The sequence below is a fragment of the Macaca fascicularis genome, chromosome 7 (genome assembly GCF_037993035.2).
Source record: "Macaca fascicularis isolate 582-1 chromosome 7, T2T-MFA8v1.1".
Classification (NCBI taxonomy): domain Eukaryota; kingdom Metazoa; phylum Chordata; class Mammalia; order Primates; family Cercopithecidae; genus Macaca; species Macaca fascicularis.
Window position 1 is genome coordinate 139,221,769 of NC_088381.1, and position 26,123 is coordinate 139,247,891.

Sequence of the window (26,123 nt, forward strand, 5' to 3'; positions counted from 1 at the left end):
ATAAGGGTTCTAACTTCTCCACATCCTTACCAATATTTATTTTCTGTTTTTTTTTTTTTTTTAAAATAATTAATGAAACAAATTTTCGAGACAGGGTCTCCCTCTGCCACTTATAAGGGCTGGAGTGCAGTGGTGTGATCTCAGCTCACTGCAATGTCTGCCTCCCGGGCTCAAGTGATCCTCATGCCTCAGCCTCCCGAGTAACTGGGGCTACTGTTGCACACCGCCACACCCAGAGCTAATTAAAAAAAAAATTAAATAGTAACCATCTTAATGGATACAAGGTGATATCTCATTATGGTTTTGATATATGTTTCTCTGATGATGAAGTTGATTGCATTTTCATATTCTTGTTGGCCATTCTTATATTATCTCTGCATACATGTCTGTTCAAGCCCTCTGCCCATTTTTAAATTGGGTTATTTGGTTTTTTTATTGTTGTCGTTGAGTCATAGGAGTGCTTTATATATTCTGGATATATATATTTTTTCTTCGGCATTGTGTTTTACTTTTTGGGGGAGAGGCTAGGAGGAGGAAGGGGTGAAAACAGGGTCTCATTGGAGTCTCCAAAGTGTATGAAACCTCTGGTAGTACAAGGATGAGATGAGATGAGATGGCCAGGCAAGTCAGATGGAAAATCCCCAAGATTCTTTTTGCTATTGATTTCTATAATTAAAATGTGACAGGTGGAAAGGACTAGTACATGGAATTCAATAAATGTCACTTGTCTTTCCTAACTAGGTTCCTCACGGTCTAGGTTATGCCTAGATATCATCATCCTTCTCCTTTCAGAGAATGAAGCTCACCTAGAAAACTGGAGAACTAAAAGTGCAATACAGTTTGGATAATGCAGTTGGTTAACTGTCTCCCCATCCTCCCAACTCCACTATTCCAGGGAGGGGCTGAAAGTAGAAGTGGCTCCCCTAAAGTCTAGTCAGCATGTCGTGGGAGAGTCCACATGAAGGGCTGTGGGCTGTAACTGTCTAATGCACAGTCCTCTCTTTTTGGTGATAATAATTGTAGGGAAAGAAGTGGACATGCATGCTGATTTCACGAGCTGTCTTCAGGATCTCAAGAGCCTTGCTGTGCTCAGTATCTTGGAAATCCACATCATTCACAGCTAGAACTTGGTCCCCTTCCTGAAGTCCTGCTCTATGTGCATCAGAGTCAGGAATCATCTTGGAGATGAAGATGCCTCGCTGGGAGGCCTTTCCTCCTCAGATGTTAAATCCCAACTGAGCTCCAGGAGGCTTCTTCAGTGTGATGGTTTGGGGCAGAAATTGGGTCAACTCATTGTTGTAGTCTGGGCCGGGTACCCTCTCAGGAGGAATCCATGCTGGAGGATTCTCATAGGCAGGCAGGAAAACCACTGGGTAGTCATCATAAGGAATCTGGCTGTCCATCTTGGGCAAGGCCCAGTGGGCAGTCCCCAGTGACCTCAGGCTTCGCTCCATATTTTAGATATTAACTCCTTATGAGATAGATTACTTGCAAGTATTTTCTTCCATTCCAGGTTGCTTTTTCGCTCTGTTGATTGTGTCCTTTGATGCACAAAAATTTTTTAGCCTCTCGGCTAATTTTGCTATTGGTCATGTCCAAGAAATAACTGCCAAGTCCAAAGTAATGAAGCTTGTGTTTTCTTCAGAAGTTTTATAATTTAGGTCTTACATTTAGGTCTTTAGTACATTTTGAGTTCATTTTTATGTATAGTATAAGGGTCCAACTTTTATTCGTTTGCATGTGGGTGTCTTATTTTTTCCAGCACCATTTGTTGAGGAGACTGTCCTTTCCTTATTGAGTGGTCTTGGCACCCTTGCCAGAAATCATTTGGCCTATATACGTGGGTTTATTTCTGGGCTGTCTATTCTATTCTGTTGGTCTGTTTGTCTGTTTTTATGCCACTATCACACTGTTTTGATTGGTAATACATTCTGAAATCGGGAAGTGTAAATGGCACTTTTAAGTTATGCTGTTCTAGATATTGAGTAATAAAGAAGTGACATTAAACAATTCAAAGAATTTTTTCTGTTTTTGAAGGGTCGAGACACACTTAGAGAATGAGGTAAGTTGATTTTAATGGCAGAATGTATGAGGCTATCAATTGGCAAGGAGCGTAGTAAAAGCTGTGTGTCTAGCACTTCCGGTTTGCAAAGTGCTTTCACAGATATTGAGTCCAGTGGCTTGGGAGAGCTTCAAAAAGGCAATGAATCTTGAATTATCACAACAGTCAGATGTGTACCTTAGTGGGTGTTCATACCCAACACTCTGTGCCAGTTGCATCACAGTGATATAGAGAAATTATTATAAGAACTGTCACTCGTGATAATTTTTTCCTTGATTCTGTGTTGTCTTTCCTTTTCCAATCCAGTAGTTTCAGATTTCTTGTATCTGCCTGTTGAATAGCAGTGGACCCCATATGAAGGTAGAATAATTAACCACAGTACTATTTTATATTTTGGATGTGTTACAAAAACAAAAACAAAAACAAAACAGAAAACTGATCTGGCTGGGTTATATAGGATGAATTGAAGGCAAAAGATTGAAGTCAGAACAGCAAATGTAGTGGCTGCTATAGTAACTAATTTCGGCTACTTAAGACATATTTTCTCATCTTCTTAATACAACGATGGCGATAATTTTGGTTGAGCATATTATTTGAAGGGACATTTGGTAGAATTTCCGTGGAAGAAAAATGTAGTATGCTTGTATGTAGTAGGCCTATCATAAAGATTTGTTTATTAGTGACCAAATGAATTTGTATCTGCAACATATGTTGAATGGTGACCAAATGAATTTTTGTTTGCATGGGTAGGTCTGTAAGGAGTAATTTATTCACTTTTCCTGTAGGTGTTTATTGAATCCCATTATATGCCAGGGACTGGTGGCTGCTACTGGTAAACAGGATACATGGTTCCTGTTCTTGTATAGCTGATACTCTTCTAGTGACTTATGTGGTCCTTTTCAATGTTCTGCTCCTCTCCTCTGGTTGGATTTTTCTTTTAGTCATAGGCCACCTGTTTTACTTTTGATGCAAAAACAATTGCAGTTGTTTATGGTCGTATATTAAATATTATTTATATACATAGAGAAATAAACAATAGTCAATTGCATTTTGGTTTCCAAGGAGATATATCTTGGCAAAACTTATTTTATCAAGTGCTTTTCTAAGAAAGAGAACCAAAGGAAACTGGCTGTAATGCCTTTTGGTTAAGATTTTCCCGAGGACCCAGATAGGATTTTAAAATCTTGGTTTCTTCTACTCCCACACCCACTCCAAAAGAATCTGGAAAGCTAGTTATGACTAATGCTGGATTTTGATATTGATTGTTGGAGCTTTGAAGAGTCATATAACCCTTCTGGATCTTCATTCATTCATTCATTCATTTCTTCATTGACTTAATAAGTCTTCATTGTTTACCTATTAGGTATCAAGTGATCTCTTCTTTGTAAAAGAGAAAATTGAAGGTTGAATTCAGTTTTAAGACCTACTGTAAAAATTCTGTAAATTTATTACTATGATTTAGTAAGATTTAAGCCTTTTTATAGATAGTAGAAATGTTTTTGAAAGAACTGAAGAAAGAAATTTATAGAGTTTTTGTTTTTAACTCTGAAATATTTTAGTGAGAAAATTCTGTACTGGTGGATAATTTTAGTGTTAGTTTCATTCTGATCTGAAACCAATCAACATTTAAACTCAGCTCAGAGTTTTTCTTTGTAATTTTGATAGTAGACAATTCTGAATCTAACCTTTCTGTTGTTACTGATAACACCCTGGAAACTTAATTCCTGTTTCAGATGATTGGTATAATGTGTGTGTAGGAGATTTGGAAATGCTTATTACCTCTTCTAGGTGCTTGGTTCTGAATCTTTTAGAGTGGGGTCATTTTTGTGTGTAGTAGTCTTGGGATAATGGTAAGATCATGTCACTGACGGCAGAACAGTCACACTGAAGATCTGAGTGCCATTACTGTGATAATTAAGCAGATGTTTGCTCATGCTACCAAAAAAGTAATATTCAGAGTTCCTAGTGTGAGATTTCATGGCTTTATAAAGTAGTATTTTCATTTTAACTTGTTCGAAATTCAACATAGTATTGACTATACATGAAAAGATTCAGTTATGCAAAGTAAAATGTAAGAATTTCCTCCCATGTGGATTGTTGCTTTTCGTAAATCTGGTTTCAGTGTTACCAAAGAACAGTGGAAGATTTGTTCTAGTCCTGGCTCTACTACATACTAGTTGTGTGACTTTGGCTGTCTTTCATTTACTAATTAGCAGTATCATTATGCACTTTCTAGATGGCAGATACGTTCTCATCCTAGGGATACATCAATGAACAACTCCGAGTGAGATGGGAAGCCGCTGGAGGGTTTTGTACAAAGGGTTTTGGTCTGACATCTTTAAAGAGTGGCACTCTGTCGTGCAGGGGAGTAGAATGGGGAGGAGTGCAAAGGTGGAAAGAGGGGGATGTTAGAGGTTTCTAGCAATGCTCTGTAGGTGAGTGAGATATGATAGCAGCTGTGGAGGTGATGAGAAGTGAGTGGTTTCTGGATATATCTCAAGCAGGGCGAAAATGATTCACTGATGGGTGAGATGATGTGGAGTGCGACAAAGAGTGCACTCAAGGATGACACCGAGGTGTTTAGCCTGAGCAGCTGGAATAATGCCGCTGCCATTTACTGAAATGGAGATGCCTGGAGGAGCAGGTTTGGGTGCGGTATTAAGAGTTGATCTGTACATGTTGGATATGAGATGCAAGTTGACTTGCCAAGTGGAGCAGTCAGGTAGGCAGCTGAGTGGGTATGTCAGTCTTCATGAGCTTTAGTTTTCTCATCTGAGAAATGGGGAAAGTGTCTGCCCTTGTCAGAATTCTTGAGATCAAATGAGAAAAAAAAAAGTTAAAACTTGTAAAGCTGTGTCTTGTATTATTTCTGGGAAGTAGACTGGCTGCCATCTTGTGTCCTTTGTGGTCTCTTTTGCACTATTTAACTCATAGGCCACATTGTATTGTGGAAAGTTAGCATATGCCCTCCAAAGCCTGGTTTCTTTCCCAGTAGATGTGAAAGCTTTCTCTTTGATCCCTCCTGCAATTCCTGGGCAGCTTCTGGGAGAACTTGGTATGTATGTATTTCAGTTATCTCCAGAGTGTCAGAGGGCTTCATTTTGTGTAGAGCCAGTACTTAAGAGTGTGGTACCAGACTTGCCTCTTAATAAACATAGCTTTGGGCCAAAGTAATTTATTTAGGTGGGAGGGCATTGTAATAGAAAAATGGCTCTTATCTTTCTCAGATTCTTTATTTTAGGCTTTCTCCATAACTTGAATCCATTAACAGATAGGGTCTAATAGGTCAGATGATTGAGGGAGACCACTCTTCATATTTCTTGATTCAGAATACTTACATATTTTTAGTTTTTTTTTGACTGCTTTACATTTTTCTGTAGGCAGGTGAAATATGTTAATTATGTATTTGAATTTGTTGAATTAAAATTTGCTTAGGATCCACCATGTTGAAAGCGTCAGTCTTTTATTTTAATCAGTGGCATTTTGAATTTATTAAATGTCTGTCATTAGAGGTAGTAGTAAGTAGTTATATATTTGAAATGTAGTACTTTTATAATCTATACTTTCCCACCATTTGATTGTTCCTTTAAGAATGTCTTAGCTGGGTGTGATGGCTCACACCTGTAATCCCAGCACTTTGGGAGGCTGAGGTGGGCGGATCACGAGGTCAGGAGTTCGAGACCATCCTGGCTAACACGGAGAATCCCGGTCTCTACCAAAAATACAAAACATTAGCTGGGCGTGGTGGCAGGCACCTGTAGTCCCAGCTACTCAGCAGGCTGAGGTAGAAGAATGGAGTGAACCCAGTAGGCAGAGCTTGTAGTGAGCTGAGATCGTGCCACTGCACTCTACCCTGGGCGACAGAGTGAGACTCCGTCTCAAAAAAAAAAAAAAAAGTCTTTAGCCAACAGATGTGGGTTCTTCTAATCCACAAGCAGTTTTGAACAGAAACACTGTCACTCTTCACTGCTGTCCTCGTTTGATTATCAGTCAGCAGGTTTCCACTGGGTATCAGCTGTGTGCGCCCATTGCAGGTCCTCTGATTTCAAAAGGTCCTGACACATGCAGTGAATATAACTTGATGACTGCCATCTAAGTAAGTATGGTAACCATTGGAATACCATCTAAGTAAGCATTCTAAGTGTTCAGTGGAAAGAGAATGGTAATGGCTTTAATAATTAAGGCATCAGGGAGGTAGGAACCATGTTTTTCAGGAGATATCATGGGGGCAGAAATTATTTTGGATAGTTTTCTTACATGTTTCAAGCAAAAGGACCTCTCTACATGAAGGTTTTTGTTAGGTCTTCAGATTTGTAAAATAAGTTTACCCATCTGCTCAGTAATTGTTAAGTTACATAGTCTTTTGCTTTTCATTGAATTGGCTTACTGTACATTATTTTGTTTCAGCCTCTAAAAAACCGAACCATAGGTACCCAGTATAATATTACTCGACGTAATTGTTCATAATTGTTGAAGAGAAACCTCAAACTTTGTCTTTCCCTTTTAAGTACATATTAGAACATTTTGGTCAATTGTAAGAACTAATTTAAAAAGGGATCTATATGTTTAAATCTGTGTCTTTTTCATGCTTAATTTTTCCCCCAGAGGGAACATAACTCTCTTAGTCTTCCTAAAGTGTCTTTTAGGCTTCCCAAATTGTCTGGTGGCTTTTTATTTGAACTTAAGTGTAATAGTTGCTTTTATTGGAGAGACGCCGAGTGTCTGAGGTCGCAGTAATTATTTATGTACTCCTAAAGTGTTTTTTAATAACGACTTTGTTGAGTTATAATTCTTTATTTAAATTAACAAGTCAGTAGTTCTTAGTATATTCATACGTTCTGCAACTATCTCTATAAACAATTTTAGGACATTTTCATTATCCCACAAAGAAACTCCAAACCCATTTGCAGTCACTCCCCATTTCTTTCCAGCCACACCCCTCCTCCCTGACCCCAGCCCTAGGCTACCACTAACCTACTTTCTGTCTTTATAGATTTGCCTTTTCTGTGTGTTTCATATAAATGGGATCATACAATATGTTGTATTTTGTGACTGGCTTCTTTCACCTAACTCTGTCAAAGCACATTTTATTTTTTGCAAGCGCTTTAACTTTGGTGGTAATGTTACAGATTAAGGATTCAAAACCAAATATTCCCTGTCTACTGGCACAGAAATTACAACCTGTGCTGGGACCAAAGAAAATAGCAAAACGACCAGTTAGTTACTATGTGTGTTTGTAGAACAGGGAGTGAACTTTGAAGCTTTCATAAAGTAAAACCACCCTAGTACTAACCAACCAGTGCATTTAGTACATGTGATTGCATAATTGTCTTACCGCTCCTTTCCAGAGTATTGTCCTGCTTCTTCCTCGAATTTCTAGCAACTCTTAGAAGTCATTTCTGATTCTTCCCTTTCTCTTACTTTTGGTCTGATCTGTGACCAAGCTTTATCATTGTTTTCCCTTTGAATTGGTTTTATTTTTCAGCTTTTGCTCTTAGTTTTATTGTCACCGTCTTAGAGTGGACCTTGACCCCTGTATCTAAGTGGCTGTAGCTAAGTGGCTGTAGTAGCCTTCTTTCTGACCCCTTTGACTCCTGCTGTCCCATTCTCCAGGCCATCTTGTCTGATCATTCTTTTTAAGGGACCACTTAGTTCCATGTGCCACCCTGGAGGAATTCAAGTGGCTCTAATACTTTGCTACTTCAAAGTCATCCTTTCCTGCTTGCTTTTACGACATTCCTGTTTGGTCTCTCTGTTTTTGGTCCTCTACCAGACTGTGTCTCTGCCTTCCTATGCTAGGCCTTTGCTCTCTCCTCTTACCTCCTATTCTGATTTTCTTCGAATTTTAATTCGTTTTCAGTTTTAGTTCTATTTAATTCAGAAAGTATGGAGGCCAGGCGCCGTGGTTCTTGCTTGTAATCTCAGCACTTTGGGAGGCTGAGATTCTTCTCACACTGCTAATAAAAACATACTTGAGACTGGGTAATTTATAAACGAAAGAGGCTTAATGGACTCACAATTCCACGTGGCTGGGGAGGCCTCACATCATGGCAGAAGGCAAATGAGTAGCAAAGTTACGTCTTACATGGCAGCAGGCAAGAGAGCATGTCCAGGGGAACTCCCCTTTATAAAACCGTCAGATCTCGTGAGACTTATTCACTATCATAAGAACAGCATGGAAAAAACCAGCTTCCATGATTCAGTTACCTCCCACTGGCTCCCTCCCATGACACTTGGGAATTATGGGAGCTACAATTCAAGATGAGATTTGGGTGGGGACACAGCCAGACTATATCAGAGGCTGAGGTGGATGGTTCGCTTGAGCCTAGGAGTTTGAGACCAGCTTGGGCAACATAGTAAAATCCTGTCTCTACAAAAAATATGAAAAAATTATTGAGGCATCGTGATGCATGCCTGTAGTCCCAGCTGTTCAGGAGGCTGAGATGGGAGGATCGCATGAGGCCAGGAGGTGGAGGCTGCAGTGAGCAGAGATAGCACCACTGCACTCCAGCCTGGGCAGCAGCATGAGACCCTGTCTCATAAAAAAAAAAAAAAAAGTATATGAAACCTACTAATTTCTGCACTTGTTGCTTTATCACTCTTATCTCCTTTCCTGCATACGGTGCTCCTTATCAGTGTCTTGCCTCACTTTTCCCTCTGAGCACCAGCCCCTGAACACTAGTTTTATTCCTATCTTTCTCATCCTTTAAGACCCACCTTCTTCATTGATGTCTTGCTGCTTACCATAACACACCCCGATTTCTCCCTTCTCTGACATGTTGTATGTGTTGCATACTTAAAGAGCCTAGCACTTAATGATTAATGCATAGTTCATCAAGGGTGTTTAGCCTGGAGAAAACTCAGAGGGCGGCGTCATCCTTTGTCACAGGAGTCAAAAGTCCATCATGTGGAAGGAGGAGAGGTTACCTTTTATCTTCTCAGGCCTCACAGGAGAGAACCAATGAGTAAATACAGATATTTGAGTAAACATTAGAAAGGACTTTGCTGGTCCAGGTGCTTGCAGGTGTGATAGGCTGTGTCCCATCCTTGGAGACCCTCATGCATAAGGCTGGACCGTTTCTGGCAGGGACATTGTAAAGGGCATTCAGATGATTCACATGGGCTCAGTTACACTAGTGATTATCCGTCTCTAGTATCACAGTCATCTGGGAACATTTTAAATACACAGGTTCTCAGTCTTCACCTTGAGAGTTTAGGTTGAGCAGTTGTGAAGCCAGGCTTGAAAAGTTTTGAATTAGGTGGCTCTTTTAGTCCTAAGATCCTATGAGGCTCATTTGATTACCAGATTTTTATTTTATTTTTATTTATTATTATTATTTTTTGAGACAGAATCTCACTCTGTTGTCCAGGCTGGAGTGCAATGGTGTGATCTCGGCTCACTGCAACCTCTGCCTCCTGGGTTCCAGCAATTCTCCTACCTCAGCCTCCCCAGTAGCTGGGATTACAGGTGTGCACCACCATGTCCGACTGATTTTTGTATTTTTAGTAGAGATGGGGTTTCACCATGTTGGCCAGGCTGGTCTTGAACTCCCAACCTCAAGTAATCTGCCCGCCTTGGCCTCCCAAAGTGCTAGGATTATAGGCATGAGCAACTGTGCATGACCAGATTACCAGATATTTATTGAGTGCCTGTATTGTATGGCAATATAAAGTTTTTGGTTTTTGCCTTCATGGAACATAGAGTCAAGGGGGGAATGCAGACAGAGAGGTGAAACCATGTGATTTCACCTCAGGTAGGTATAGATTCTCCGAGGATAGAGACCATTTCTCTTTTTTTCATGGTTCTTTATTTGCCCCAGAGGAATGGGCACTTTGGGATTCCTTTTTGACTGTCAAGGTGATTAACCCGATGTTTACCGACAAGCCCTCCTTGTGGTAGGGCATAGTACTGTGTTCGTTATCCAAGTGTTTTCTTCTCTTTTCTTTTTCTTTTTTTGGGACAAAGTCTCACTCTGTAGCCCAGGCTGGAGTGCGGTGGCATGATCTCGGCTCACCTCAATCTCCGCCTCCTGGGTTCAAGCAATTATTCTGCCTCAGCCTCCTGAGTAGCTGGGATTACAGGCATGCACCACTGCACCTGGCTAATTTTTTGTATTTTTAGTAGAGACAGGGTTTCACCATGTTGGCCAGGCTGGTCTTGAACTCCCGACCTCAGGTAATCCGCCTTCCTCCGCCTCTCAGAGTGCTGGGATTACAGGCGTGAGCCACGGTGCCGGGCCTATCCAAGTGTTTTCATACAACTTAATGTCTTGATTGAGAAGGAACCACTCTACATTTGTTTCATGGCAGGTTCTGGCTTTAGATTTTGTTGCTTCCTGGTAATTAATTTCAGCTATCATTTATTGAGTAACCACTGTGTCAGGCACTTTGTGTCACATTATTGCTAATCTTTATAAACAAGCCTGTAAGATAGACATTAGGACTCTGTGGGAGCCACGATATTGAGTTCCTGTTACAGAATTTCTGCTTCTCTTAACATAGATTGCAGCAGCTACTGAGTTGAGGCATTATCTAATACAGTCATCTATTGGGACCAGAGTAATTGCAGTCATATTTTAGCTGTGTGCATAAAGCGTATTTTGTTGGGAATGCCAGAAAGCCTGTCTGCTTATAGTAGGTAGCTCTGACCACCACCCTGTTAAACTTACAATTTGTTTTAAACACTATGCTCTACTGATGATAAAAGATCTTCATCTGTTTCTCCAATGAAAGGCTGATCTTGCTACTATAATTTTAAGCATGGTATGTGGTTTATTATTTGTTCATGTTGTGCCCAAGTGGAAAGTCAGGGACTGTTTTTTTTATTTTTGTATCTATAACGATGATCTGGATTTCACAGAGTTGGTGTGTGACCCATTTGGTGGTTTCTTTTCCTTATCTGTTGTAGGACTTTGGCCTGTCACGGTGTTGGCCCTAGTGCCCAGTTAGTAATGGTCATAAATATCTTTTGCTGAACACTACCAATGAATTTATTCTGTTAGATTCTTTACTTATGCCGTCTCATTTTATCCTCATGAAATTTCTGAGAAATAGGTATTATCAACATTTAACAGATGTAGGGAAACTGAGAAAGGCTAAATAACTTGCCTAGCTTTCAGATGCTCCCCTAGCTTTCAGATGCTCCCCAGCTTTCCGATACTCCCCAAGCTTTCTGATACTCCTCTAGTTTTCTGATGCTCCCCTAGTTTCCGGTGCTCCCCTAGCTTTCCGATGGTCACCTAACTTTCTGATGCTCTCCTGTTTACCTGAGGAGACTCAGGCATGGTTTGCATAAGAGTTAATACCATTTCTTTTTCTTTTTCTCACTTCCTCCTATTGTAGGCTTTACTGAGAAAAAATTGATGTTACCTGAGGTCAGGAGTTACCATCCTGGCCTACATGGCGAAACCCCATCTCTACTAAAAAAAATACAAAAAATTAGCTGGGCATGGTGGTGCATGCCTGTAGTCCCAGCTATTCAGGAGGCTGAGGCAGGAGAATCGCTTGAACCCGGGAGGCGGAAGTTGCAGTGAGCCAGGGTTGCACCACTGCACTCCAGCCTGGACGACAGAGCGAGACTCCGTCTCAAAAAAAAAAAAAAAAAAAAAAGAAAAATTAAGTGGTAGATGAGTGAATTTTTAGGAGGTGAAGATGTGCTAGTATCTCAGACACCTAGAGAAAAGTCATGGATAGTGTATTTAATTTCCTCCCTTGCCTGGATTCAAAGTAGTGCTTGTCACTGAATGTCCTTTCTGGCCAACAGAACTTACTGAGATATGGGGAACAACTTCCACAGTGGACTGACACCTGCCAAGGGAAGTCCAAGGCCCAGGATTGCAAATGCTTTTTATATGAATAGCTAGGTGAAATGTGAATATATATAGTTTGGTGAAATAAATGCAAATCTTCACTCAGTTTGTAACAACCACAGAGTTTTTTCTAGTAAGAACACTTTCACGTTACTTCCCAACTTGAGCAAGACAGGAAGCTTGAGACATTTATTTTTTGGGGTGAAATGCTTTCTTTCTCATCTTGCAGCATGGATTGTGTTGTGCAATTGTCATCTTGTCATTGACTTCTGCCTGTTGCCCTCAAATTATCAGGCTGTCATCAAGTCAGCATCTGCTTTGTTTTGAAATACATGTCTTTTAAGAGCCCGGAGGCATATTAGAAATATACGGATTTTTTTTCTCCCCAACTTTTGTTTTAGATTCAGGGGTACAGGTGCAGGTTTGTTACGTGGGTATGTTGTGTGATGCCGAGGTTTGGGCTTCTAATCCTGTTACGCAGGTACTGAGCATAATACCCAACAGTTGGTTTTTCAGCTCATCCCTCCCTCTCTCCCTCCCCTCTCTAGTAGTCCCAGTGTCTGTTATTGCCATTCTTACGTCCGTGAGTACCCAGTGTTTAGCTCCCAGTTAGAGAACATGTGGTGTTTGCTTTTCTTTTCCTGCGTTAATTTGCTTAGAATAATGGCCTCCAGCTGTATCCATGTTGCTGCACAGGACATGATTTTATTCTTTTTTATGGCTGCATAGTGTTCTATGGTGTATATGTACCATATTTTCTTTATCCAGCCCACCGTTGATGAACACCTAGGTTGATTCCATGTCTTTGCTGTTGTGAATAGTGTTGTGAGGAACATGTGAGTGTATGTGTCTTTTCAGTAGAATAACTTCTCCCCTCCCCTCCCCTCCCCTCCCCTCCCCTCCCCTCCCCTCCCCTCTCCTCCCCTTCCCTTGCTTCCCCTCCCCTCCCCTCCCCTCCCCTCTCCTCTTTTTTTGGAGACAGGGTCTCACTTTGTTGCCCAGGCTGGAGTGCAGTGGTAACATCTCTGCTTACTGCAACCTCTGTAAGCATTCTCCCATTTCAGCGTCCCGAGTAGCTGGAACTGTTGCTGTGCCCCACCATACCTGGCTAATTTTTATATTTTTGTAGAGATGGGGTTTTGCCTTGTTGCCCAGACTGGTCTCAAACTCCTGGACTCTAGTGATCCACCTGCATTTTTGGGGGACATTTTTTGTCCCCCAAAGTGCTGGGATTAGAGATGTGAGCCACTGTACATGGCCTGTTTTCCTTTGGGTATATACCTAGTAATGGGTTTGCTGGGTTGAATGGTAGCTCTGTTTTAAGCTCTTTGAGAAATCTCCAAACTGCTTTCCACAGTGGCTGAACTAATATGAATTCCCACCAACAGTGTATAAGAGTCCCCTAGAAATATACAGATTTGTAAAGAGATGTTGATGGAAGTGAAGCTGATTGAAAATACAGAAAATACAAGTCTAAGTTCAGTCTTGGCTTTTCCAAGTGTTCATCTAGGAAATATGTTCAGTTGATCAGACAGAAATGAAATTGCTGGTAAAGTTCTTGTAGTTAACTTAGATTATGATGGGAAAGGAGTACATTTTTTTATACCTCAACTTTTCTATTGAGTTTTGGACTGTGTATGTTTTTTGAATTCAGTATACCCTCTTTAAACCTTATGTACAGCTCATTTCTCCAAACCAAATATTTGAGATTTCTCTTTTATGTTAATAAATCCTCAAGATTTTTGCTTTGGTTTATTAGATTAGGATTTTTGGTGATATAATAACTAGGTTGGGTGGTTTTATCTTAATCTCTTGTTTGCTTTAGTATTTAGGTTTATTTAATCTCCTAAGAACAGAGATTATTTTTAAAAAGGATTGTTAAACTTTGGTGGCCAAAGAAGGCCATGATGTGCCTTCTAAATGGCAGAGAGCTCCAAAGTTATTTAATGAATTCCACTCCTGGTGCACTCATTTATAGCAAGATGCGCAAGGACCTTAGCCTATTTATCATCCTGTTCTTGGTTTACCATTGCAGCAATAAATCACCTTGATTGGTTCACCTTGTCTTCACATTACAGACTTTTCATGTTGAACTGCTTAAGAGTGTTTGAAAGCTACCTTTTAAATAATGTCCTATAACCACAATAATCCAGCAATATTGAGGACATGCCACCCTCAAACCTTGGTCCACCCACCATCAATCCATAAAGTCCGTGTCTAAATATTACCTAATATTCATCATCCACTCAGCAAATACTTTTTGAGCTGTTTCACGTCAGGCACTGGCTGTGGATGAGCTATGTATTTCGTAGACAACACTGCAGTTCTGTTCCCAGGATGCTTCCAGCTAGTTGGGAATTCAGGAAGAATAGAGAAAAACGTCTTATCAGGAGATGAAGGAAATAATTTAAATGTACCATCTTTGATTTTTTCCTCCTTGTATTATGAAAACGGTACATTAGACTTTGTGGAAAATTTGGAAAATACAGGACAGTATAAAGAAGAAAAACGTCATCCGTCATTCTGCCACCCACCCAAGAATAACCACTGTTACTACTTTCATGTTTCCTGTGTTTAAAAAATGGCTTCTAAAAACAAGCAAAACAGAGCTCTGTCCAGTAAAAGGCTTTAAAGTGAAGTTTGATGAGGAAAAGGAAAAAAGACCCCCAGAAATGTTTCTGCTGTTGCGGGGGGACCATGATGTGGAAGCAGCATCTTGGGGAAGGGATGTCTGGGAGTTCTCAGGAAGAAAGTATCAGGGAACAAAACCAAGAACAGTGTTTCCCTTCGATTTCTTTGTGAATAATTACCAAGTTACAAGTGTGTTGTGTTCTAAAACTTGATAAAGTGGTAATTGGCATTCCAGATGCTTTTCTCAAATACTGATCCATGCTAGATGAGTACATGGAGTCTTCCCTCTAGGACAGAATATGCGAGATGATTTTCAGATTGCAGTGTCCACTACGTGTCTATGGTTTAAGGTTGGGAGAATGTGTAACAGGAGAAGCAAGAAAAAAACCATTTTTTTAAAGAGTCTCTTAGGTACTAGCACTTTTTTTGAAGTCAGTGTTTCATTTAATGTTCATAGCAAACATTTGAAGGAAGCATTTTCCTCATTTTTGTAGTTTAGATTTAGAAAATGGATTTAATTGCTTGTTTATGGTCATAGTGTTTCATATTAAGTGGTGGGGCACATACAGGCTTTGGAACCAGAGACCTGGGTTCCTCCCTACCACAGTGATCTCAGACAATTCCTCAACCTCTTTCTTAATTTTTAAAAGGAAAAGATGATGATGCTTAATTAACTCAAGGTTATTATAAAGATGAAATGAGACAATGTATATAACACCCTTACCACAGTTTAGATTTAGGATCAATGAGTGAGAACTTTTAGGATGTCACTTGTAAGGCAGCAGGCCCAGTGCCTGACATGTAGTAGATGTCCAATAGATGTTGGACCCAGTGCTTCTTACAAGCCCTCCCACCTTTTCAGGTTTTTAAAAATTTCTGTCTGTGCTTTTGTCTGTCAGTCTGTCTATCTATCTATCGAGAGATAGGGTCTCATTCTGTTGCCCAGGCTGGGATACTGGGGCGTAATCTTGGCTCACTGCAACTGCTGCCTCCTGGGCTCAAGTGATCCTCCCACTTCAGCTTCCTGAGTAGCTGGGACCATAGGTGTGCACCACCATGCCCAGCTAATTTTTTGTATTTTTTGGTAGACACGGGGTTTTGCCACGTTACACAGGCTGGTCTCCAACTGCTGAGCTCAAGCGATCCACCAGCTTCAGTCTCCCAAACTGCTAGGAGGTGGCGTGAGCCACAGTGTCTGGCTTGCCAACTTTTCAATGTTTTCTAGTGTCTTTCTCTTGGATTTTGAAGGACCTTAATGGAAAGATGTATTTCATTTGAATTATCATGGTGGATTCTTGGATTTATAAAATAAATGTCATCTGCACTGCACAGGAAAATTCCATCTTATCAGTAGTTTTCTTTGAAAGGTCATCCTGCACATTTTCCCCTACGTGTCAGTGGGGAAGGCTAGGGGTAGGAAAGCTGAGAGCTCAGGTGGGAATGGGAGAGAAGGAGAGCAGGAGGAGTCAATTTGGGTATTTTCCTGGCATAGTTTGCCACCTGCCCACCTTAATAAGGACTGTACTATGGCCATGAGTGACTGGGATTGTAACTGAGCAGAGGTTAAGAGGGCACTATGTGGGAGACAGGTACTATGTGGAAGAGATTTGGTTCTCCGTGCATACTTATGCTCTTTCATGCACTTACTCAGTCATCAGACAGTTGTTGATGCTTTCCTACATGCAGTGCACTGTGCCAGTCCTTTGGGATTCAAAGGATGTCCTCGCCTCTGTAGGATTAAGCCAAGTTGACAGACAAGTAACAGAAAATTACAGCTCAGTTTTAAGTGCCAGGTTAGAGGGAAGCTAGGGGAGCTTTGCCAAAGTATATTAAAATTATTTTTCTGTATTTGTTTCATTAGACCTTGAAGGCAAGAACTATGTCTTTGCAACTCGATTTTTCCCAGAGCTTACTCTTTTTGTTTTTCTGAGTCGGAGTCTTGCTCTGTCGCCCAGGCTGGAGTGCAGTGGCGCAGTCTTGGCTCACTACAAGCTCCGCCTCCCGGGTTCACGCCACTCTCCTGCCTCAGCCTCCCGAGTAGCTGGGACTACAGGCGCCTGCCATCAAGCCTGGCTAATTCTTTTGTATTTTTAGTAGAGACGGGATTTCACTGTGTTAGCGAGGGTGGTCTTGATCTCCTGACCTTGTGATCCGCCTGCCTCGGCCTCCCAAAGTGCTGGGATTACAGGCGTGAGCCACTGTGCCTGGCCCCCAGAGCTTACTCTTATATGCATCCCTGAATAAATTTGTATAATTCATTATTTATTTATTTATTTTTTGAGATGGAGTCTCTCTTGCTAGGCTGGAGTGCAGTGGCACGATCTTGGCTCATTGCAGCCTCCACCTCCTGGGTTCAGCCAATTCTTCTGCCTCAGCAGAGGCAGGTGTGAGCCACTGCACCCAGCCAAATTTGTGTAATTTTTAACCTGACACAGAGACAAGGTAGTTTATAAATGGTGTGTTTAAACTATATGTGTAGAAATCTCAACCCTGTAACTGGAGACATCTGATAAGTCTTAGACTTACTGATAATTTCATTTTTGGAAGGTAGAGGTGGAAAATTGACTAGCTAATTCATGCTGAGAACTTTGGATGAAACTGGCTATTTTGTTTTGGGGTTTTGTCCTGATGGAAGTTGTGCAAGAGGGTCTTATGGCCTAGATTTTTAGAAAGGTATCTCATGAAGCTCAGAGCAAAGATGGTATTACCTCCAAGGCCAGCAGAACTGTAGAAAAGAGTATGGTTTCATGGAGATGTGTGGGGAGTGCCAAGAAACAAAAATTGTGATTGTGTGATTGCAAGTCATGCTGGTAAGCAAAAGTGGGGATGGCTTCTAAAGAAGTCAGCAAACTGTTCAGGGTCATTGGAAAAGAAGCCAGATTTTAAAAAAGGTTATTGAGATGTAATTCACACTTTATACAGTTAGCCCATTTAAAGTGTACAATTTTGTGGCTTTTAATGTATTCACAGCTGTGTGTAACCATCACCACAATTTTAGAACATTTTCATCACCTCAAAAATAAATTTCATGCACTTTAGTTATAATCCTTCTGCCCATCTTTCTATCTCCCCAGCCCTAAGCAACCACTAATCTACTTTCTGTCTCTATTGATTTGCCTATTCTGGATGTTTCATGTACATTTAAGCAATATGTAGTCTTTTTTTTAAATTTATTTTTTATTTTATTTTATTTTATTTTTTTGAGACAGTCTTGTTCTGTTGCCCAGGCTGGAGTGCAGTGGTGTGATCTCAGCTCATTGCAACCTTTGCCTTCCAGGTTCAGGCGATTCTCCTGCCTCAGCCTCTCGAGTAGCTAGGATTACAGGCACGTGCCGCGAGGCCTGGCTAATTTTTTTTTTTTTTTTTTTGTATTTTTAGTAGAGATGGGGTATCACCGTGTTGGCCAGGCTGGTCTTGAACTCCTGACCTCAAGTGATCCACCTGCCTTGGCCTTCCAAAGTGCTGGGATTATAGGTGTGAGCCACCGTGCCCAGTCAAAATGTAGTATTTTGTGACTGGCTTCTAATAATGTTTTCAAGGTTTGTACATGTTGTGGCATGTATCATACTTTATTTCTTTGTATTGTCAAGTAGTATTCTATTCTATGGATATATAACATTTTGTTTTTTTCTATTCGTCAGTTGATGGACACTTGGGTTTTTCTGCTTTTTGGCTATTAAGAATAATGCTGCTTTTCAAGTGTAAGTTTTAATGTGCACATATGTTTCCATTTTTTCTTGGATATATACCTAGGAGTTGAATTGTCGACTTACATAGTAACTCTATGCTTAGTAACTCTAAACAATTCAGCCTTTTGAGGAACTGCCGGACTGTTTTCCAAAGTGGCTGTACCATTTTACATTTCCATGAGCAGTGTATAAAGGTCTCAGTTTCTCCACGTCTTTCCAGCACTTGTTACCGTATGGCTTTTTTTTTTCTTTTTTTTTTTTCTGTCATAATAGGTGTGAATGACTTTTATTTCCTTAATGACTAATGATGCTGAGCATCTTTTTATGTGCTTGCTGGCCATTTGTAGATCTTTGGAGAAATGTCTGTTTACATTTTTTGCCCATTTTCAAGTTAAGGTTTTTGTCTTTTTTTGTTGAGTTGTAAGTATTCTTTATGTATTTTAGATACAGATCTTTTATTAGATTTGCAAAATGTTTCTCTCACTCTGTGGGTTGTCTTTCTATTCAGGAGGCCAGACTTTAAGTGGAATACAAAAGAGAAAAGGGCACATAGTAAGCATGAAAACGGAAGAATAGACTGAACTGCTACAAATATTTTAGACAGATTATACCTACGGTGATCTGTGGCTTGCAGGAAAAAAATTTAAAATTACCACAGTGATTTAAAAAAATTTTTGGAAGTGTAATCCACATCAAGTACGCAAACTATAAAGGTACAGCTTGATAAATGATTGGAAAATGCATACACACATGTAACCACCATGCAGGGTCAACACAGAGACTATTACCAAACCACCCAAAAGCCACCTTCTGCACCTTTGCAATCATTAGCCCTCCTGCACCCCAAAGATAACAGCTCTTTTGACTTCTGTCACCACTGATTAGTTTTTATATATTTTTTGAAATTTGTAGAAATGGGATTATACAGCGTGTTTTCTTTTGTGCCTGGTTTATTTTGCCTAACATGTAAAATTTATCCATGTATTTCCTGTAGTTGATTTTCTTTAGTTGATAGTTTTCCAGTGTATCAATATCCAACTCTTTATACTGTCTTCTCTTGATGGACATTTGAGTTTCAGTTTTCAGCTGCTGGTCATTAGGCCCTTTCTTGCATGCATGTTGAGGTGCACATGGGGCATGCCTTCCCATGAGATGTATGTCTAAGAGTGGACTTGCTGTGTCATAAAGTGTGTTTGTGTTCCGCTTTGGTAAGGTGTATGCAAATTAGTTTTTAAACTTTAAAACAAAATGAGAACTAAAAAGAGGCTAAACCCACTGTTTAATTTTAACAAAAGGGATTTCAGAGTAATTCCCTCCTTCTTCTTAGTATCTTTTATGGTAGGAAAGTATTTTTCAGACAGAGAAGTATGGAATATGAAAGATGAGAGTAAAGCAAACAAGTTCTTACCCACTTAAAATAAATAAGAATCTCCAGGCTGAAACGGATTCTTCCCCAGGATACTGAAAACTCTACCATTAATTTGAGAAACCCCAGTTGGGAAACTTCGAGAACTGATAAGGTTAGAGAAGCTCTTATAGGGGCAAAAACATGATACGTTTTCCTCACCCATCACAAGGGTTGTGGTCAACACTCCTATTAGCAAAAGACAGGTTAGCAGGAAAGAAAGCATCACAGATTTATTTAACAAAGTTATATATGACATGAGAGCTTTCAAAAATGAAGACCCAAAGACTCAGGGAAAACTGTTTCTATGCTTAGATTTGATGGAGAATCATGGCCATGTAGTAAGGTGATTGCACAAAAAGGGAATGATCTAATGGTAGTAAACTGAGAGGGGAACCCAGCAAGGCCTGTCCGGATTCTTCTCAGCCGCTCTGTGTTGAACATTACTTTTCCATTGGGTGTGGGGCAGAACCCTTCTGGAATAAGGGTCTTATGATTTATTTTCAGGTAAGATGGATCAGAGAATTCCTTTATGACCATGCTTCACATAGAAGGCGGGGGAAGTGACCTTGTTTCTGGGGCCCCTGCAGTTTCCTTCAGTTCGGAATCCTTTGGGTTAATGTATTCTGAGCCTTGACACTCCTGAAATCTGAGGGTTTATGTCAGTGTTTTCGTTTTTTTTCCCTAAAGAAAGGCAAATAGGTTTTTTTCCTAAAGAAAGGAAAATAGAAGAGGTTTCATACGACTTTCTGGCAGAATTTTAGTATAGGTTTAAACAGGTGATTTGATAGCACGAGAGAAAAAGGTAGTGGTTACCAGGAGCCAGGATGGTTTCAGTATTATAAAAAACATTCACTGGGCTTCTAATTCCTGTGGGTTCCTGGTACTCCTGCTGCCAGGGGAACAAAGGTGAATGTCACGTTCTAAATTTAGGAGGTCAACTTGTAGCCTGTATCCTTAGTGCATTTCCTTGCACATATTTTTTGATGGCCCAAGAGTAGGGGAAGCAGACGCATTAATAAGTAATCCCCAAATATAGGCAGAGTGCCTAGGAGGCTGGTTAAGGAGTGGTCTTGTGACACTCGGGAGAATGTGGAGAATAGGACATCTTTTGAAGAGGTGATACTGCTTCTAACATCCGAAGAGACTAAGGGAAAATAGAGTAGGGTGGGGAGGGCAGGCAGGTGCTGAGGCTTGGTTATAAGAGCGTTTCTGCTAGATGGAGTAAAGTGATTGTGAAAAAACTTTTTAGAAGTGGGAGGTCTCGAACTCCTACTCGTGATCACACCTCGTGATCTACCCGCCTCGGGCTCCTGAAGTGCTGGGATTATAGGCGTGAGCCACTGTGCCCGGTTAATATGGTGAAACCCTGTCTCTACTACACATACACACATACACACACTAGCTGGGCATGATGGCATGTGCCTGTAATCCCAGCTACTTGGGTGGCTGAGGCAGGAGAATTGCTTGAATCCCAGACACGGAGGTTGCAGTGAGCCGAGATTGCACCACTGCACTCCAGCCTAGGCGACAGAGCAAGACTCTTTCTCAAGACAAAACAAAAAGAAGTGGGAGGTGTTGCCACTGATTGGCCTTGCAGTTAGGTTTTGCCTATTATGCTAAGGACTTGGGGCTTTTATAGGCCTAGGAGAGCCCTGGAAAGATTTTAAATATCCAGGGAGCAGAATGATCAGGTATGCATTGAAAAGGTTTGCTCATAATATAGAAAATGTACTGATCTGGTTCCAGCCACATAGGAAACTCTTACAAGAGTGAAGTTAGGGATTGCAGTGGTCCTAAGTCCCCCACAGGGACTTAGGAGAGACTAAAATAAGTCATTCTGTGCTAATCTTGTTTTCTTTTAAAAATAGATTCTGAAAAGTTTAAATAGGTTATTAAGGGAATGCTGTCTTTTGATTTCGACAGAATAGTTTAACAAAAGGCTGTCCTTATGAACAAGATGGGAAAATGTGATATGGGGATTAGGTGGATTTGTAGCTTGTTGAATAGTAGATTCGATGGATCTGCACAAGCTAGGAGAGAACCTGTGCTGTTGCACTCTGTATTTGATTTCTGTGGGTTAAAACTTTGATCTTTGAAATAGTTTTACTGTTAACAAATTCACATGTGAAGTAAAATTAGAATGGTAAGGTAGTAGTTGATAAACTACTTTCAAAGTTTAAAATACTCCTTTATAGAATTTCAAAGAGGTGAAATTGGTTGTAGGGGTTGTGGGAGCAGAAATGCTACTCTTTAGGTTGAAAGTACAGTATAATTACATAACAGATAAATAGTGTATCTGTGATACTAAAATTTCATTGGAGAGGGTGATTAAGAAAAAAATGCCTAAAAAGTCTCTTTAGAGGTGCAGTGATGGAAAAAGTTGAGAACTGCAATTTTAAAAGAAAGCTGTTGAAATGACTAGCTAAAACTTAGAATAGATGGAGGTAGTTTAAAATTTCTACATTTAGGACTCGACACTAAAGGTACCATGATAGGTTGGGAATATTTCATGATTTTTATTTGAAGGAAAAAAATGGAATTAAATCCCTTTGTTACTTTTATTTGCTTCTAAACTCAGTATGAGTCAGTAGGGTGGATATGCCCGAGAGAAAGGTTAATGCAGCCTTAGCTTTCATTTATAAAGTTAGGTGTGAAGAGAATTCAGAGTGTAAGAGTTTCCTATATGGTTTCCTAATATGGTTTATTATACCATAAGCTGATCAGAATCTGATCTGGAACTTGGAAGATGAGAAGTCTTAAAACCATGTTGAGAAGCATTATTCAGACAGAACAACAACCAACTTGCTGTTTAACAAGACAACTGTAAGAATTTATAGCTTGAATCCATAAACATAATTAAACATAATTAAATTGGGCAATGCTGTATAATTAATAAATTAATTAAATCTATATTGAGTGCCTACTATCTTCCAGGTGTTATTCCAGCTACTGGGGACTCTGTACTCAGCCAACTGGAGTCAATATCTGTGTTCATGGAACTCACAGGTTAGTAGATGGAGCCAGACAGTAAACAACATAAGTTTGTAAAGTATGTCTAGTATGTAAGATAGTGTGCTAGGTATTAACAAGCGTGCCAGAGGAAAAATAAGTAGGAAAGGAGTATGATAAATAATGGGACTGGTGGAAATATTAGGTGGCCAGAGACGGCCTCATTGAAAAGGTGATTTTTTTTTTTTTTTTAAAACAAACTTTATATTGTAGTGTAACAAACATACAGGAAAGTGCAGAAAGCACAAATGTACCATGGGATGAATTTACTGTTTTTGAGACAGTCTCACTCTGTTACCCAGGTTGGAATGCAATGTTGTGATCATGGCCTACTGCAGCCTCCCTAGGCTCAGGTGATCCTCCTACCTCAGCCTCCTGAGTAGCTGGGAGGGTTGAATTTCTACAAAGTGAATACACTTGTGTAATCAGCACTCAAATTAAGAAACAGAATTTTAGCTGCCCCTTAAGAGGCCTGGTTATCTATCTCTTCTCCCAGTTGAAGCCTTGCCTCCTGAGGACTCACACCGTAGGTTACTGTTGCTGGTTTGTGAGCTTTATATTAATGTCATAATGCATAATACATTCTTTTGTTTCTGGCTTCTTCTACTCAACATTGATTTGGTGAGATCCAATCTATGCTCTTACAAGTATTTGTAGTTTATTCATTTTTGTTGCTGTAGAGTATTAAATTGTATCATGATATCACAGTTTACTGTCTTCTATCTCTAGCTAATGAGTAGTTCTGCAGCAAACATGCTTGTATATTTCTTTTTAGTGATGCCATCTATAGGGGATATAATTAGAAGTGGAATTGCCAGGTAATAGGATATGTGTGTATTCACTTTGGTAGATACTGATAAAGTTTTCCAAAGTGATTATATCGATTTGTATACCTATTAATGGCATGTGAGAGTTCCACAGACATGTCAAGATTTGGCATCTCCTGCCATTTAACTTTAGCTGTTCTGGTAGTTGTGTAGAGATGTTCCAATGTGGAGGACTAATGCATTTAAGCACCTTTTCATATTTATTGACCATTTTGAACCACTTTTTGTTGTGATAGAAATGTTCCATATTTTCACTGTGTTGTGGTTAAATGACCATATACATTTGTGAAAACCCACAGAAAACCTGTACACTAAAAAGAGTGAATTTCACCATATGCAAATTATGTCAGTAAATGACTAAATACCACGTTCCTTATTGATTTATAGGAGTTTAAAAAATGAGTTCTGGATAAGTTCTCCATTGTATACGTGCATTGCACATCTGTTCTTCCGCTCGCTGGCTTGCCTTTTCAACTCTCTTAATGGTGTTTTGTTTTAAGAAATTTTAGTTTATCTCAAGGTCACAAAGATAAGGATGAATTTCGAGTAACCACCTGAAGAAGTAAGGTCACTAATCATACAGGTGTCTGACCTGGGGGGGACATTTTAGACCAAAGAGGCAGCAGGTGTGAAGAACACAAGGCCAGGTGCCTAGAAGGACATGACTAGTAATGGAGGAGCGGAGATGAGCTGAGAGAGGCATTGAGACAGCAGGTGGGGCTTGCTGAAGAATTTCCTCTCACTGGGATGGGGACTCCTGAAGGGTTTTAAGCAGAGCATTGACATGGACCTACCTAGGTTTTAACAGAGTCGCTAGGCTGCTCTGTTGAAAGTAGCCTGCTGGGAATGGGACTGAAGTAGGGAGCCAGTTAAGAGGCAGTGGCAGTGGTCTGAGGGAGTGGTTATGGTGACTTAGACCTGGTAGTGGCAATAAATGGGGTAGTTGACTGTTGGTAGGTTTTCAGTGTGAAGCTGAAGGATATGCTCATGGTCTGGAACTGGGATGTTGAAGAAAGAAGAATGGCACTAGGTCTTATTTTAGTGTTTATTTTTAGTTTTTGCCTGAGCAACTGGAAAGAGGGGAATTGGGAAGCTGGAGACGGGGAGAAGGTGCAGAAGATCTGGAACAGTGCCAGCCATCTGCTTGTATTTTACAGATGTGATCTTAATTTTTTTCAGCATTTTATTAAGAAAGGCATTCAAATACCAAAAGAATAGGAAAGACACAATTTCAAAATAAAGATCAACCATTTAAATTGGATAAATTTAGCCTTATGAAATACTCAAACAGTTTTTTTTTCCATTTCTCTGAGGACCTACAGATGCAGGTATTGTTTTGCAAACCAGCTTTGGGAATCACTGATTTGTGGTATTACGTATGTATCCTTTGATCTTGATACTATTAACACATGAGCATCATAGCCTTAATCTTGGAATAAGATTGAGATTAGAGTCTAGACATGATAAACAAAAAATTAAAGTAGGCCATGTATCATTTCTGGCCTAGAGATACTTCATTTCTTTTTTTTTGTTTTTGAGGTGGAGTCACGCTCTGTTGCCCAGGCTGGAGTGCAGTGGCTCTATCTTGGCTCACTGGAATCTCTGCCTCCCAGGTTCAAGTGATTTTCCCACCTCAGCCTCCTGAGTTGCTGGGATTACAGGCGCCCATCACCACACCTGGCTAATTTTTGTATTTTTGTAGAGAGGGGGTTTCACCATGTTGGCCAGGCTTGTCTCGAATTCCTAACCTCAAGCAATCCGCCCGCCTTGGCCTCCCAAAGTACTGGGATTACCGGCGTGAGCCACTGTGCCTGGCCTGATACTTCATTTCTTAAAAAAAAAAGGTGTGTTTGCCAGGTGCAACCAGAGGACACACATGGTACATGGGTAGTCATAGTAAAGCTTGAGAGTCATCGTAGTAACTTCTTTGCAGACATTTTCTATGAAATTTTAAAATTTTGTTTTGAAGTAGCCAAGCTGTAAGTTTTCCTAAGCAAATTGATTTGCTTTGTTCTTAGGGAAAAATATAGTTTATGTTTTAACTTTTGCATATTCTTTTTCTCCCCACCATCAGTGCTACAGCTAAGTACACTATAAACTGTTTGATAAAAGCCATTCAGGGAGCAGAAGGCAGGGTGAGGTACTGCCATGACAAAGGGAGAGCTTGCTGAGTGCCTGGAGACCCAAGGCCCAGGGGGCACTAACATTAGTGAGACTTGTCTTGAATCACTGTGTGGAGACGATGCATACTTGTGCTTTGGCAGAGCGTTGAGATGCAGTGGATGATTATCAGTGTCATTAAGGGCCTTTAGAAGTGTGTAAGCGATCTTTATAAAGTTTTGCCTTTGAGTATCACCTGAAAAGTACCTGTGTAGTTTGGCAGTATTAGTCAAAGATACTAAATGTCCTTTGTAAGATTCTGTTGCCACTTTAAGGACCAGTATTATTAATCGCTGATTACTTTGTCCATCTTTGCCAAGTAATTGTGTAGGACTTAATCTTTATACCAAGAAGAGAATTTTAACATGCATAATCACTTCTCAGTGCTTCCAGTCTGCTTTTAGTATTAGGTAATAGTGTCTTTTAGTTGCCTGATGTGTCTGTGGTTTTAACATGATTATCTTACCCTGAGGGATGGAGAAAATCAGTGAAAAGTTCACTGCTGCTTTGTGAATTAAGTTATGCCTT

The 26,123-nt window shown here is 40.2% G+C and overlaps 1 protein-coding gene and 1 pseudogene across 40 annotated transcripts in view; one reads left to right on the plus strand and one right to left on the minus strand.

Annotated features, from left to right (window-relative positions):
* SIPA1L1 (signal induced proliferation associated 1 like 1) overlaps positions 1-26,123 on the plus strand; it is a 409,504-nt gene that overhangs the window by 9,213 nt on the left and 374,168 nt on the right. For 5 of the 40 annotated variants that reach the window (XM_065548978.1, XM_073997672.1, XM_073997682.1 and 2 more), the window contains exons 3-4: positions 9,413-9,530; positions 22,534-22,605. The exons of 20 other annotated variants lie outside the window; for them this stretch is intronic. The gene's annotated coding sequence lies outside the window, so the exon portion shown is untranslated. The remainder of the gene's footprint in view (positions 1-9,412; positions 9,531-22,533; positions 22,606-26,123) is intronic. 15 more of the 40 variants (XM_065548979.1, XM_073997685.1, XM_073997663.1 and 12 more) reach the window with 4 other exon arrangements.
* LOC102129626 (PDZ domain-containing protein 11 pseudogene) lies at positions 984-1,433 on the minus strand (annotated as a pseudogene).